The 13,118-nt window shown below is 58.5% G+C and overlaps 1 protein-coding gene across 34 annotated transcripts in view; it reads left to right on the top strand.

Annotated features, from left to right (window-relative positions):
* The first annotated feature begins 461 nt into the window (after positions 1–461).
* Positions 462–13,118, top strand: part of ADGRL1 (adhesion G protein-coupled receptor L1) — a 64,117-nt gene continuing 51,460 nt past the window's right edge. For 26 of the 34 annotated variants that reach the window (XM_077977507.1, XM_077977529.1, XM_077977513.1 and 23 more), the window contains exon 1: positions 1,011–1,288. The gene's annotated coding sequence lies outside the window, so the exon portion shown is untranslated. Of the gene's footprint in view, positions 506–879; positions 1,289–13,118 lie in introns of those variants that run through there. The other 8 variants (XM_077977506.1, XM_077977527.1, XM_077977504.1 and 5 more) reach the window with 2 other exon arrangements.

Raw genomic sequence — 13,118 nt, 5'->3', positions numbered from 1 at the left:
CCGAAATTTGCGTGCCCCGGGTGCATTTGGCCGTGTCGCATCCACCCCCCAACCACCCACCCCAACACCCGTTCCTCACATCTTTATCTAATCCAGCTCGGGTTTTGCACAACCCTTCCAGATCTCCCCATTTGCGCCCTCCTTCCCGGGCTCGGCGCCTTTCCTTTTACTTCGCTGGAAAATCCTCTCCGGGTCTTCCTTACGTCTGTCTCCCTTCCCCCACTCCCCGCTCCAACGCGGGGCTCCAGCACGTCGCCTTCCTTCTCCCTGCTTTTCCAGAGAGAAGGCGAGAGGAGTCGAAGGGAAGGAAAGTCCAGCCCGGGTTTTCGGGCCGGCTCCTGGGGTGCTCAGGCGGGTTGCGGCGGCCAGTCCCGGGCGGCGACTCCGGGCCGGGTTTTTTGCGCGCCCGCCGCCCCCCTCCCGGAGCGGGTGCGCCGGGGAGCGGGGCGAGCAGGCGGCTTGTCATTGCTGGTGCCCGGCGCCGGCTCGGTCCGCGCGTCCTGCGGTGCCCACGGGCCCGGCCCGGCGCCCCCCCTCCGGCCGCACCGGGGGCGCGACGCCGCGGCACCCGCCTCCAGCCGCGCCGCCCCCCTCCGCCAGCTCCGCGCCGCCCACCCCCAACCCGAGCCCCCCGCGGCCACTGCGGGGAGCCCGAGCCGTCGGCGCGGGAGCTGTCGGCGCTGCGGCGCCCCCGCCCCGCCGTCTGCCGAGGAGGTCCCGGCTGATGGGGCCGCGCGGGCCCCGGAGCGGCGCCGCCGGGCGGCGGAGGCCTGCAGGGGCGCCCCGGCTGCCCCGTTAACCCCTCGGCCACCGCCGCCGTCGGAGGGGGCTGGGAAGTCGCCTGGGCGCACACGTGCCGCCTCCGTCGGGGCCGCGGAGCTGCGGGGGAGATGCGGGCCGCTGCCGGCGCCGCCTCGGGGCGCTCCGCCTCGCCCCAGCCCCCAGTGCTCTGACGCCGCCCCCGCCCCACCGCCTCGCTCCCCGGGAGGGGCGCAGACCCGATCGCCCCCAGTCCCGAGCCTCCGCCGCCGCGAGGGGGCCGCCTTTGGTTCCGTGTAATCCGCCTCTTTTTTTTTATTTTCTTTTTCTTTTTTTTTTTTTAAATTTTTGGTCGGTGGCGGCGGTGCTGGGCTAGGGGAAGGAAGGGACACGGAGGCCGCCCTCGCCCCGCCACCTCCTATCCGCTTCCCCTCAGCCCCGGCTCCGGGAGATGTGCCGGGCGGGGGGCCCGGGTTCGCGGAGCCGCAGGAGAGACACGCTGGGCCGACCCCAGAGCGGCGCTGGACAGGTGAGTGTCTGCGGGCCCAGGGCGAGGGGCGACGCCGCACCTGGGCCAGGTGTGCGGGGCGCGCGGAAGAGGGGAGGCGGGAAGGATGGGAGCCGGGGCCTGTCCTGGCCGCGAGGGGGGAGGGGACGCTGGAGCCGCGCGGGGCACTGCACCTGAGCGGGAGGGGCGTGGGGGGCAGCCCGCAGCTCACCCCCACTGGCTAGGGGCCCGGGAGGGGCGGCCCCCACGGAGCGCCCGGGGCGCGGGGGTGCGGACGGGCGGCCGCAGGGTGCCTGGCGGGGGGAGGGGACCGCGAGTGTGCCCGCGCGTGGTTGCGTGTGCCCGCGCGCGCGCCAGCCTTTGTGGGGAAGCGGCGCGGCGGTGCCTGCGTGTCCCCGGTGCGTGTGCGCGCGGGTGCTTGGCGCTCTGTTTGTGTAGGTGTCTGGGTGTGAGCGGAGGGGGTGCGTGTGCGCGCCGCGCGCCGGTCCCGGGCCTCGGAGGAGCCGTGGCTGGCACCACAAGATGCTGGGCGAGGGGGTTGTTTTTCTCTGGGAGGCAGTGGCGCGGGGGATGGGGAGGGGTCTGTCAGGGTGTCGAGCTGGCCGCAGTCCGGGGGGCGCCGCTGTCAGGAGGAGGGGGTGCAGCCGGGCAGCACCTTCTCTCCGTGGTGCCGGGTTAAAGCACGGGAGGCCGGCAGGTTTGATCCACCGGGATTATTCGTGCTTTGAGGACAACTCCCCACCCCCACCCCAGGTGCGCATTTGATTGAGCTACCAAGGTTCGGTTGTCATCCTCCCATATGACGGTCCTGGGACCCGAGTCCAGGCCTGAAGTGGTGGGGTGGGGGGGGGGGTGCTGTGTTTGCTCCAGCCGTGTCCAGAAAGTACCCTCCCAGGTATCTCTCCAGTGCACCCCTGGCCCCCATCTGATGACAGCCGCTGGCTACACACACCCCTGTCGCTACACTTGGAGTCCGGGTCCTCACACTGCCCCATCCCTGGCCAGCATCTCTCTGTACCTGCCTGGACCCTTTCCTCCTGTTGCAACCCCCATCCACCTCCACCCATGGCAGCTGCGTGGGTGTCTCTATCCCAGTTCCAGGCAGGGCCCCCCTTTCTGCCTGGCTTCCACCGGACTCAGAGCTGGGGTCTGTCTTCCCACATCCAACAGCCCAACATGTGTGCCTGGGGGCAGGAGGGGGAGGGGTTCAAAATGGCTGCCAAGATGGCTGGCTCGCTCGCTCTCTCTCTCTCTCTCTCTCTCTCTCTCTCTTTCTCTGTCTCTCTCTGTCTTTATATCTCTCTCTCTCCCCCTCTCTCTGCTTGCCCGGCTCCCTTAGCCTGGTATGGAGTCACCGCTTAGAGGAGGTTGGACCTAGTGGGGCACACCTGAGGGTGAATGTCTATTCCGGACCGTTGACCTCCGTGCTGTTTGGGGACAGGCTATTGGTTTCTGCTTCTCTCTCCAACACCCCAAGGGCTGGCATGAGTCTAACCTGACCCCAGACCGCACTCCTTCACCCTGGCTCACAGCCTGAAAGCTCCCTGCCCTCCACCTGTTCTCCAGGGCCTGGACCCCTGAATTGATCACCCCCGCGGAGGGTCCACACCCCTCATTCTCTTCTCCAATCTGCCCCACGGCCTGGGGGGCAGGGGACTCTGCGTGGGCCCCTGTCAGGCCCCAGCTTTGGGGGCCAGGTGACTTCTCCTTCCTCCCTGCTCCCCTCCCACTAATGCCAAATTTATTACTTAAAAGTAGGATGAAAACAGGGAGAATAAGAGAAGGATTCCAACGTTCATTATCATATCGAGAAAATTATCCGTGATTTTCCTAACTAGCAATTTGCCTGCCATGCCGTTCAGAACTGACTTGCCCATTAATTACAGAGATGAAAAATCATCTGGAATTCGGAAAAGGGAACTAATTCCATGGCTGGCAGCAATCGCACCCGTGTACGGAGCCACATACTCGTGCAACATACGTGTGCACTCACATGTGGGTGCCGGCCCTCCTGCTGGTCTTGCCACCATCTTCCTCCCTAGCTTGGTGACCTCCCACATGGCCTCGCTCAGTCCACCCTGTGTGTGTAGCACCTGCCCTGGGACGCCCCTCCAGGCGCTCGCTCTCTCTCCAAGGGGCACCCGTCTCAATCCCCACTTCTGGGGGGCTTGCGTACCCGGTGATCACCCATGCTGATGCCTGCTCTTGGGGGTGTAGCTGGCGTGCAGGGTTGGGGAGGATGGGGAGCTGGGGACCAGCACACCTGGGCTGTGGAGCCTACAGGGAGGGAGGGGAAGGCAGGGACTTGAAGCCCAGCTTCTATTCCCAGCCTGCCCAGGGGAGCGCTTTCTCCTGGGGGACCTAGGAGGACCCTGTGGACACATTGGGGAGGAGCCTACAGGCGCCTCAGCTGCTCGGGAGTGTGTTTGCATCCAGCGGTTTGGGCTCCTGGCCGGTGGCGTCTCCACCTGCATGCGAGGCTGCGTGATGCGTGTGTCTCGGGGCATCTGCGTCCTCCCTACCCTGCCAGGCTGGTGGCAGAACGTGTGTTGCTTCAGCCCCAGTGCAGGCATCTCGGTGGGGAGGGTGGCAGCGGGTACCCCTCAAGAGGAACCAGAGCAGTGGGAGCAGTGCCATCCCCGCCAGAGCATCGTCTTTGCCCTCCACCCCCTCCTGCCTCCCCGGCGAGACGTGTGGCCAAGGACACACAAGGCTCTGGTTTCTGTGTGGGTTCCTCTCACGGATCTGATTTCCAGATGCCAGACGCTTCCCCTCCTCCAGCTCCTCCATGGGGAGGCAGGGGGAGGGACTCCTGAGGCGGGGGTTCCCTGGGTCTGAAACCCTGACCCCAGTGACCCTGGGGGTGCCGTGGCAAGACAGACAGCTCCTCCCAAGCTGGGTTTGGGGCAGAGTGGTTGCTATTGGGCACCCTGGTGGAAGGGAAGAGACGGGTCCTAGAGTGAGGCGGGAGGCCAAGTAGAAACATGGAGGGGGTCCCGGTGTCCCCAGAATCCAGATGTCTGTCTGTTTGCACCTGTGCGTTGGTGTCGTCTACCTGTGTGGCCTGGATGGTGATCTAGCCAAGGGCGCATGTGGCCACGTGTCTTATCAGGCTCATCCGGTGTTCATAAGGGTCCTTCGTGTGCTGGTGTTTGTGTTTTGCAGAGGGGGTGGTCATGCTGGGGGACTCAGGGCTGCAAGAAGGAGCAGCTGTCTGTGTGCACACATGGGACTGTCTGCATCTTGTGTGCACCTGCAGCTGTGTGCTCAGGACTCCTTTGAGCAAGGCTGGGTGCACCTCGTCATGCAGTCTGCACACACTTGTCAAGTGCTTTCCCTACCCAGCGCCATATGGGTGGCGCCATGGAGGGTGGTGGCCACGTCCTGTCCTCGTGGAGCTCACGTTCTTGCAACACATATGGGGTTTCTGTCAAATCTCTCCTATCGGCTGGGCATGGTAGCTCATACCTGTAATCCCAGCACTTTGGGAGACTGAGGCGGGTGAATCACCTGAGGTCAGGAGTTCGAGACCAGCCTGGCCAACATGGTGAAACCCTATCTCTACTACAAGTACAAAAATTTAGCCAGATGTGGTTGTGCGCATCTGTAATCCCAGCTACCAGGGAGGCTGAGGCGGAAGGATCGCTTGAATCTAGGAGGCGGAGGTTGCAGCGAGCCGAGATTGCGCCACTGCACTCCAGCGTGGGTGACAGAGCGAGACTCAGTCTCAAAAAAAAAAAAAAAAAAAAACCCAAAAAACCTCAAAACAATAAAGCAAAACTCTCCTGTCATGCGAGTTGGGGAGAAGGCATGTGTCTCCTTTTCGAGGGCAGCCCCAAATTCTGACTGCAGTAGCCCACACAGGCTTGGGCCGTCCTGGGGTCTGGCCCTTCACGGTCTTTCTGGGCCACCTCCTCCCTCCTCGTTGCTCCTCCAATGTGCCAAGCGTGATCCTACCGCAGGGCCTTTGCACTGGCTGTTCTGCCACCTAGGACCCTCCCCTAGATATTTGCGAGGCTTTTTCTCCCCCACCCTCTTGAAATATCACCTCCCCAGTAACGTTTACTGCCAGGCACCTTCTGCAAAGTCGCAGCTTCCCGCCCCTCTCCTGACGTGCAGTACAGCGGATGGCTTTTCACGTAGTCTGTAATTTCCTGATGCTCTGTGCTTGTTTGTTTACTGTCTTGTGTCTGCGAGGAGGATCCAAGTGTGCGAGGATGTTGTGATTTGCTTTGCTTTGGGAATCCCAGGTGTCAGCCGTCATCGCTGGCCCACAGTGTGTGTTCAGGAAGTCTTACCTGGCCCGGGTGTGGTGGCTCACACCTGTAATCTCAGCACTTGGGAAGCCGAGGTGGGTGGGTTGCTTGAGGCCAAGAATTTGAGATCAGCCTGGGCAACACAGCAAGACTCGTCTCCAAAAAAATTTTTTTTAATAGCTGGGCGTCGTGAATATGCTCCTGTAGTCTCAGCTGCTCAGGAGGCTGAGGTGGGAGGATCGCTTGAGCCCAGAAGTTTGAGGCTGCAGGGAGCTATGATTGCACAAGTGCACTCCAGCCTGGGTGACGGAGCAGGATCCTGACTCTAAAAAAAAAAAAAAACCCTGCCTTCCCTGCCTCCTGTTCCAAAATTGGGGGGAAGATAGAAATTCAATGAATAGATGCCGAGGCCAAAAATAGCCTTGGCTCCCCCCCCCCCAAAAAAAAAAAAAACTCAGAATAGCCAGTGCCCCTCCCTCAGAGGCTAAAAATACCCTGCAGGTCACAAATGATCAGGCCAGGAAGCCAGGTAGATTCTCCTTCCGGTCCCTTAAGGAGGTGAGGGGCCTGGGGCTGGCTTTCCCAGACAGGATTTCCCAGACGATTTCCATTACTCCTGACTTTGGCACCACGTCATTCTCTGTGGGAGGCTGTCCTCTGTACTATAGGATGCTCGGAGGCCACCCTAGCCTCTGCCCGATAGATGTCAGTGACACCCCCACCCCCACAGTTGTAACACCTCGGAAAGTCTGCAGACATTGCTAAACATACTAGGATCCGGGGCAGAATTGTTCTGGGTTGGCAGTGATGGCTGTAGAGTAGAGGTTGCTAGCGGGGCAAGATGGTTCACGCCTGTAATCCCAGCACTTTCGAAGGCTGAGGCAGGAGGATCGCTTCAGTCCTGGAGTTCGGGACCAGCCTGGGCGACAAAGCGAGACACCCCCCCACCCTGTCTTTACAGAATAAAAGATGAAAAAATTAGGCCAGGCGCAGTGGCTCACGCCAGTAATCCCAGCCTTTTGGGAGGCTGAGGCAGGCGGATCACAAGGTCAGGAGTTCGAGACCAGCCTGACCAACATGGTGAAACCCCGTGTCTACTAAAAATAAAAAAATTAGTCGAGTGTGGTGGCGCGTGCCTCTAATCCTAGCTACTCAGGAGGCTGAGGCAGGAGAATCGCTTGAACCCGGGAGGTGGAGGTTGCCATGAGCCAAGATTATGCCACTGCACTCCAGCCTGGGCGATAGAGAGAGACTCTGTCTCAAAAAAGAAATTTTTTAAATTAGTTGGGCATGGTGCCACACGCCTGTCGTCCCAGCTACTTGGGAGGCTGAGGCAGGAGGATCACTTGAGCTTGGGAGGTAGAGGCTGCAGTGAGCCGTAATCGCACCACTGCATTCCAGCCTGGGCTATAGAGCAAGACCCTGTCTCAAAAAAAATGTGTACGTAAATAAAGTAGAGTAGAGGTTGGCTGGGTGACTTTTCTGTAGAAAGCCAGATGGTAAATACTGAGAGCTTTGCGGGCCCCAGACGGGTTCTGTGGCCTGTTGTCTTTTCTCTTCTTCAGTCCTTTAAAAACGTAAACACCATTCTTAGCTTACCAGCTGTACAAAGGCAGGCGGGGGCCTGACCATGGTTGGCCGACCCTGCCCCAGAGCGCCCCCCAGTGGCTTCTGGGAGTGAAGGCTGGGCAGAGGGGCGGCCCCATTCGGGGAGCAGTTGTGTGCTTAAAGTACAAGGAGTCCCGCACAGTCTGTTTCCGGCACCTCCCTGCTCTCACCTCCTCCCACTCTCCCCACCAGCTCACAACCCGCTTCCTCGAGGCAGCTGCTACCGTTATTCAAACATACAGGCACGGTCCAGCCCCAGGGCCTTTGCACGGACTGTGACCCTGCCTCGGACTCTCTTCTAACTTTCCTGAACTGAACACCTGCGTGCTCCTCCCTCAAATTCACAGGGCTTTGCTAAAATGTCATCTTCTCCAGGGGAGATGACCTTTCCTGATCATCCTATTTAAGATGGCAACAGCCAGGCAAGCGGCTCATGCCTGTAATCCCAGCACTTTGGAAGGCTGAGGTAGGTGGATCACCTGAGGTCAGGAGTTCGAGACTAGCCTGACCAATATGGTGAAGCCGTGTCTCTACTAAAAATACAAAAATAAGCTGAGTGTGGTCGTGGGTGCCTGTAGTCCCAGCTAATCAGGAGGCTGAGTCAGGAGAATCGCTTGAACCTGGGAGGCGGAGGTTGCAGTTAGCCAAGATCACGCCGTTGCACTCCAGCCAGGGCGACAGAGCAAGACTCTGTCTCAAATAAATAAATACATAAAATAAAATAAAATTGCAACAGCCGGGCACAGTGGCTTATGCCTGTAATCCCAGCACTTTGGGAGGATGAAGTGGGAGGATCGCTTGAGTTCGAGACCAGCCTGGGAAACATAACGAGGCCCCCATTTCTACAAAAAAATTAAAAATTAGCCAGGCACGGTGGTACACGCCCTGTGATCCCAGCTACTTGGGAGGCCGAGGCAGGAGGATCCCTTGAGCTCAGAGGCTGTGGTGAGCTATGATCGCGCCACTGCACTCCACCCTGGGCAATAGAGCGAGACCCTGTCTTTAAAAATACGATTTAAAAAAAAAAAAAAAAACCACTCCCAAACCCACACACACTCGTAGCCACTTCTGCTGGCTTTATCTTCTTTTACAATACTGGTACGCTGTAGAATCGACTTTTTTGTACCCAGCCCCTCAGTGTCTGGCACATAGAAGATGCTCCAAAAAAGATGTGTGGAATTGCCGAAAATTATTTCTAACCCCCACAGCCACCCTGGGAGGCTCTCGTTCCCCAGCTCCCCCGTGGAGAGACAGAATTGAGAGGAGTGACGTGGGTGTCCTGTCGTGCCGACATGAGAGCGCACAGCTGGGATTTGAACCTGCAACTTGAGGGCGCTATGCCCGGGGCCTCTTCTCTCCTGCCCTGCCAGGCACCATGCCCCCGTCTCCTGGTCTCTGCAGTCCCCACCCTGCCCCTTAACAGCTAGCGTCTGATGCAGCAGGGGGATCCCGCCTCTGTGCCCTCTGCTCGGGCCCTAGCTGCTTTTTGTTTGTTTGTTTGTTTTTTTCTTGAGACCGAGTCTCGCTCTGTCGCCCAGGCTGGAGTACAGTGGCATGATATCCTCTCACTGCAAGCTCCACCTCCTGGGTTCACACCATTCTCCTGCCTCAGCCTCCCGAGTAGCTGGGACTACAGAAGCCCACCACCATGCCCGGCTAATTTTTTGTGTTTTTTAGTAGAGATGGGGTTTCACCGTGTTAGCCAGGATGGTCTCGATCTCCTGACCTCATGATCCGCCCATCTCGGCCTCCCAAAGTGCTGGGATTACAGGCGTAAGCCACCGCACCTGGCCTTGGGCCCTGGTTTCTAGAACTCTTTCCAGCTCTGCTCTGCTGAGCTAAGAGTGCAAAGCTTGGGGCTGGACAGTGAACACTTTGGAGTAGAAACAGACCACAGGCTACTGTGATGCGGACCTGCCATGATGGTGAGCGCAGCAGAGGTGCAAATCAGGGAAGGCTTCCCGGAGGAGGGGGCTTTCCAGCTGCAACCTGGAGGGGGAGGATGGGTATGGTGGAGGGGAAGGAGCATCTGTGAGAGACGGGCTGCCCTGAGGTCAGAGAGAAGGTGGTGGCTCAAAGAGGAGGAAGGAGAAATGTTTCACAACTGCACATGGAGAGAGGCTGGAGGCTGCTCGCTGGCCTTGTGACCGGGAGTCTGTGTTTGGTTTGTCCATGGGGCTGCCAGGGCCTGTGACGGGGGTGGGGATAGGGAGAAGGGAGTTGGGTCAGGATCCAGATGGCAGGGTGAGAATGTTTAGCATGAGCTCCCTCTAGCTGCTACATGGGATAGAGCCACAGTTGGCAGGAACGGAGGCCAGGAGGCCAGATGGGAGGCCAAGAGGCAACCAGCTCTGGTGGAAGCTTCAGGTTTCTGGCTTAGACAGCCCTGTAGACAAAAGGCAAGGGAGAGGTGGGGTAGGGAGTACCCTCCACTCCTCTCAACTTCCCCACACACAGTCTGATCTCCACCTCTGTGGCCAGAAGATGCCTGTGAATACCCGAGCCACATCCCATCTCTCCTTTGTTCAGGATTCCCAACACCTCTCTAGAAAGCCAAAGTCCTCCCTAAGGTCCACAAGGCCCTGCATGGCCTCTGTGACCCCAGCCACCCTCACCTGCTTCCACTCTTCCCCTTGTTTACAGAGCCCCAGCCACATCTCAGCACGTTCCTTCCCCAGGACCTTTGCACGTGCTGTTCCCTCTGCCCAGAATGCTCTTTTCACCTCCTCAAGACCTCTGCTGAAATGTCACTTTTTACGGGAGGCATTTCCTGGCCACTCTGTCTACAGTTGCACCTACACATATACCCACTCTCAGGCACACCTTCTTCCATTGCACTTGTGACCAGTTGGGAACTCGGTAAACATCCGCTGAATGGGTGACCTGCTTTTTGGGTTTCTTTTTTTTTTTTTGAGACAGTGTCTTGCTCTGTTGCCCAGGCTGCAGTGCAGTGGCACAATCTCGGCTCACTGCAAGCTCCACCTCCCGGGTTCACGCCATTCTCCTGCCTCAGCCTCCCGAGTAGCTGGGACTACAGGCGCCCGCCACCACGCCCGGCTAATTTTTTTGTATTTTTAGTAGAGACGGGGTTTCACCGTATTAGCCAGGATGGTCTCGATCTCCTGACCTCGTGATCCGCCCACCTCGGCCTCCCGAAGTGCTGGGATTACCGCGCCCAGCCTTCATTCATTAAACAAATGAACAAGCATCCACTCCTTGCCCAGGGCTGGGCACGCAACAAGAGCCAGCCCAACCCACAGTGGTACTTTCCCCTCAGAGTCCCTCGATGGTGGGGAAGACAGACATTTAACAGCTGAGCCCAAGTCCCGTTAAGGGAGCAAAACACGGAGGCCCTGTGTGCTGGGAGAGTGGATACCAACGCTGTCCTCCAGGCAGAGTCCTTTGGAGGGAGAGCAGAATAAGGAACTGTGTTTGCGAGAGAGAGACAGGTGCTGAGTAGAGGTGATGGGAAGGTGGCAGGACAGCAGGGCCTGAGATGCCCTGAGATGCCCGGAGATGCCCTGAGATGTTAGAGCATCACAGGCAGTGGGGAACCATGGAGGGTTGTAGGCAGGGAGGGGTGTCACTGGATTTTCATTTTGCAAAGATCATTCTGGCTTCAGGGTAGAGATTAGATGGGACGGGGTGGCAGATAGATGGGGAGATGAGGGAGAAGGTGTCTGGGGGAGGGGCAGGGAATTTTTTGAACAACCCCTACCCCTTTGCAGTCCAGTGCTGCTTGGTGGCCAGGGTGACCTTTATTTTATTTTATTTAGAGACGGAGTCTTGTTTTGTCACCCAGGCTGGAGTGCAGTGGCATAATCGTAGTCACTGCAGCCTTGACTTTTTGGGCTTGAATGACCCTGCCGCTTCAGCCCCCCCAGTAGCTAGGACCACAGACGTGTGCCACCATGCCTGGCTAATTTTTAAATTGTTGTAGAGACAGGATCTCACTGTGTTGCCCAGGCTGGTCTCGAACTCCTGGCCACAAGCAATTCTGCATTGGTCTCCCAAATTGCTAGGATTACAGGCTTGAGCCACTGCGCCCAGCTCCAGGGTGACCTTCGAAAGGTTCTTCATTGAACAATTGTATGTCAGCTTCTTGCTTGTGCCATGCGCTGTGCTGAGCGTAGTACGCAAACCACACCCTGCAGAGCCAGCATCTAGTGGCGGAGAGTTCATAAGCAAATAAAATGCATGGCGTGTTGGTGATGGGGATCATGGAGAAATCAAGCCAGGACAACGTGTAGGAGTGCGGGGGCCAGCAGTACTTTGCCGAGCTAGTGATGTGTGAGGAAAGACCAAAAGGAAGATGCAGGAGGAGCTGTGAGGGGATCTGGGGAAGAGAGAAACAGCCCGTGCAGAGGCCCTGAGACAGAGCAGTGCCTGGTGTTTCACATTGTACAGGGCCTGTTTGTTTTTTTGTTTTTGAGATGGGTTGTTGTTCCGTTGCCCAGGCTAGAGTGCAGTGGCATAATCTCAGCTCACTGCAACCTCCACCTCCCGGGCTCAAGAGATTCTCCCACCTAAGCCTCCCAAGGAGCTGGGACCACAGGCGTGCGCCACCACGCCCAGCTAACTTTTTGTATTTTTGGTAGAGACAGGGTTTCACGATGTTGCCCAAGCTGGTCTGGAATTTCTGAGCTCAAGCAATCAGCCCGCTTCAGCCTCCCAAAGTGCTGGGATTACAGGTGTGCGCCGCCATACCTGGCCCCGTGCAGAGCCTTTGTATGATGGACTTTGGCTTTTGGTCGAGTGAGGTGGGAGCCACGGAGAGTTCTGAGCAGAGGAGGGAAGTGGCTGACTTAGAATCTCACAGGCGCCCCCTGGTGGCCATGGGGGAAACATACTGTAGACAGTTTCATTTTGCAAAGATCTTTCTGGCCTGGGGGTAGAGGTAGGGACAGGGGTGGCAGACAGATGGGGAGATGAAGTGTAGACAGCGAGGCAGGGAAGTAGGGTCCAGCTGGGAGATGATGGGGCTGAACCAGAGAGAAGCTGAGGAGTGGTGAGAGGTGAGTGGACCCTGAAGGAGTAGCCACAGGACCTGACGGGCCTGGATGTGATATGAGGGGAGAGGGATCCAGGATGACTGTCTGGTTCCTGAGCACCTGGAGGGACTGGGCTGCCATCTGCTGAGCTGGAGGATGGGGCGGGGGCTGAAGATGCTGCAAGAACCTTGCCCTGCCTGAGGACCATGTACGCAGGCCCTCTCTGGGCACGTGCTCTGTCTCTGTGAGGTAGGCCTGTTAGTCCCTAAGTAGCAATGGGGAAATAGGTTCAGAGAGGCCAAGTGCTTGCTCTGAAGCTACACAGCAGATTGAAATCCAGGAGCTTCCTTAGGGACCTGCCGGATGCCTGAGGGCTTCCTGGAGGAGGCGGGCTCATGGGCAGCTGGGTTTGGGAAGTGGGCAGGAGGCAGGACATGCAGCCAGAGGGCTGTGTGTGGAGGGGCCGGCTGCTGCCAGGAAGGGAGGAGACCATGAGGGGGGCCCAGATCCCAGATCCCCACCTTGGTTCCCCACCCCCCCAACCCAAGGCACTCAGACTCCCACCCACTCTAGTGCGCAGAGGGTTGCCATGGCAACTGCAGGCTAGGGCAGGCTAGAGGCGCCCCCTCTCCTCCAGCAGCCGCTTCTCCTCCTGTCGCTCTCCCCATCCCCATCCCAGGGCACCCGAGGACAGAGTCTGGGCCTCAGTGGCCCACCCTGCCGCACCGACCCTTGACTTGAGACAGACGTAGGGCTTAGACGCGAACATACAGGCAGGTGTGCAGCCCCCTGTGTCCCATGGGCGAAATAGGGTCACCTATGGCTGGGTGCAATGGATTCCTGGGTGCACCTGCAGTCCCAGCACTTTGGGAGGCTGAAGCAGGAGGATCGCTTGAGCCCAGAAATTCAAGACTAGCCTGGGCAACATGGTGAAACCTCATCTCTACAAAAAATATAAGAATTAGCCAGGCATGGTTCTGTGTGCCTGTAGTCCCA

Source organism: Macaca mulatta, chromosome 19, assembly GCF_049350105.2.
Source record: "Macaca mulatta isolate MMU2019108-1 chromosome 19, T2T-MMU8v2.0, whole genome shotgun sequence".
NCBI classification, from domain to species: Eukaryota; Metazoa; Chordata; class Mammalia; order Primates; family Cercopithecidae; genus Macaca; species Macaca mulatta.
The sequence above is the reverse complement of the archived record's forward strand: the minus strand, read 5'-3'. Positions and strand labels throughout refer to the sequence as shown.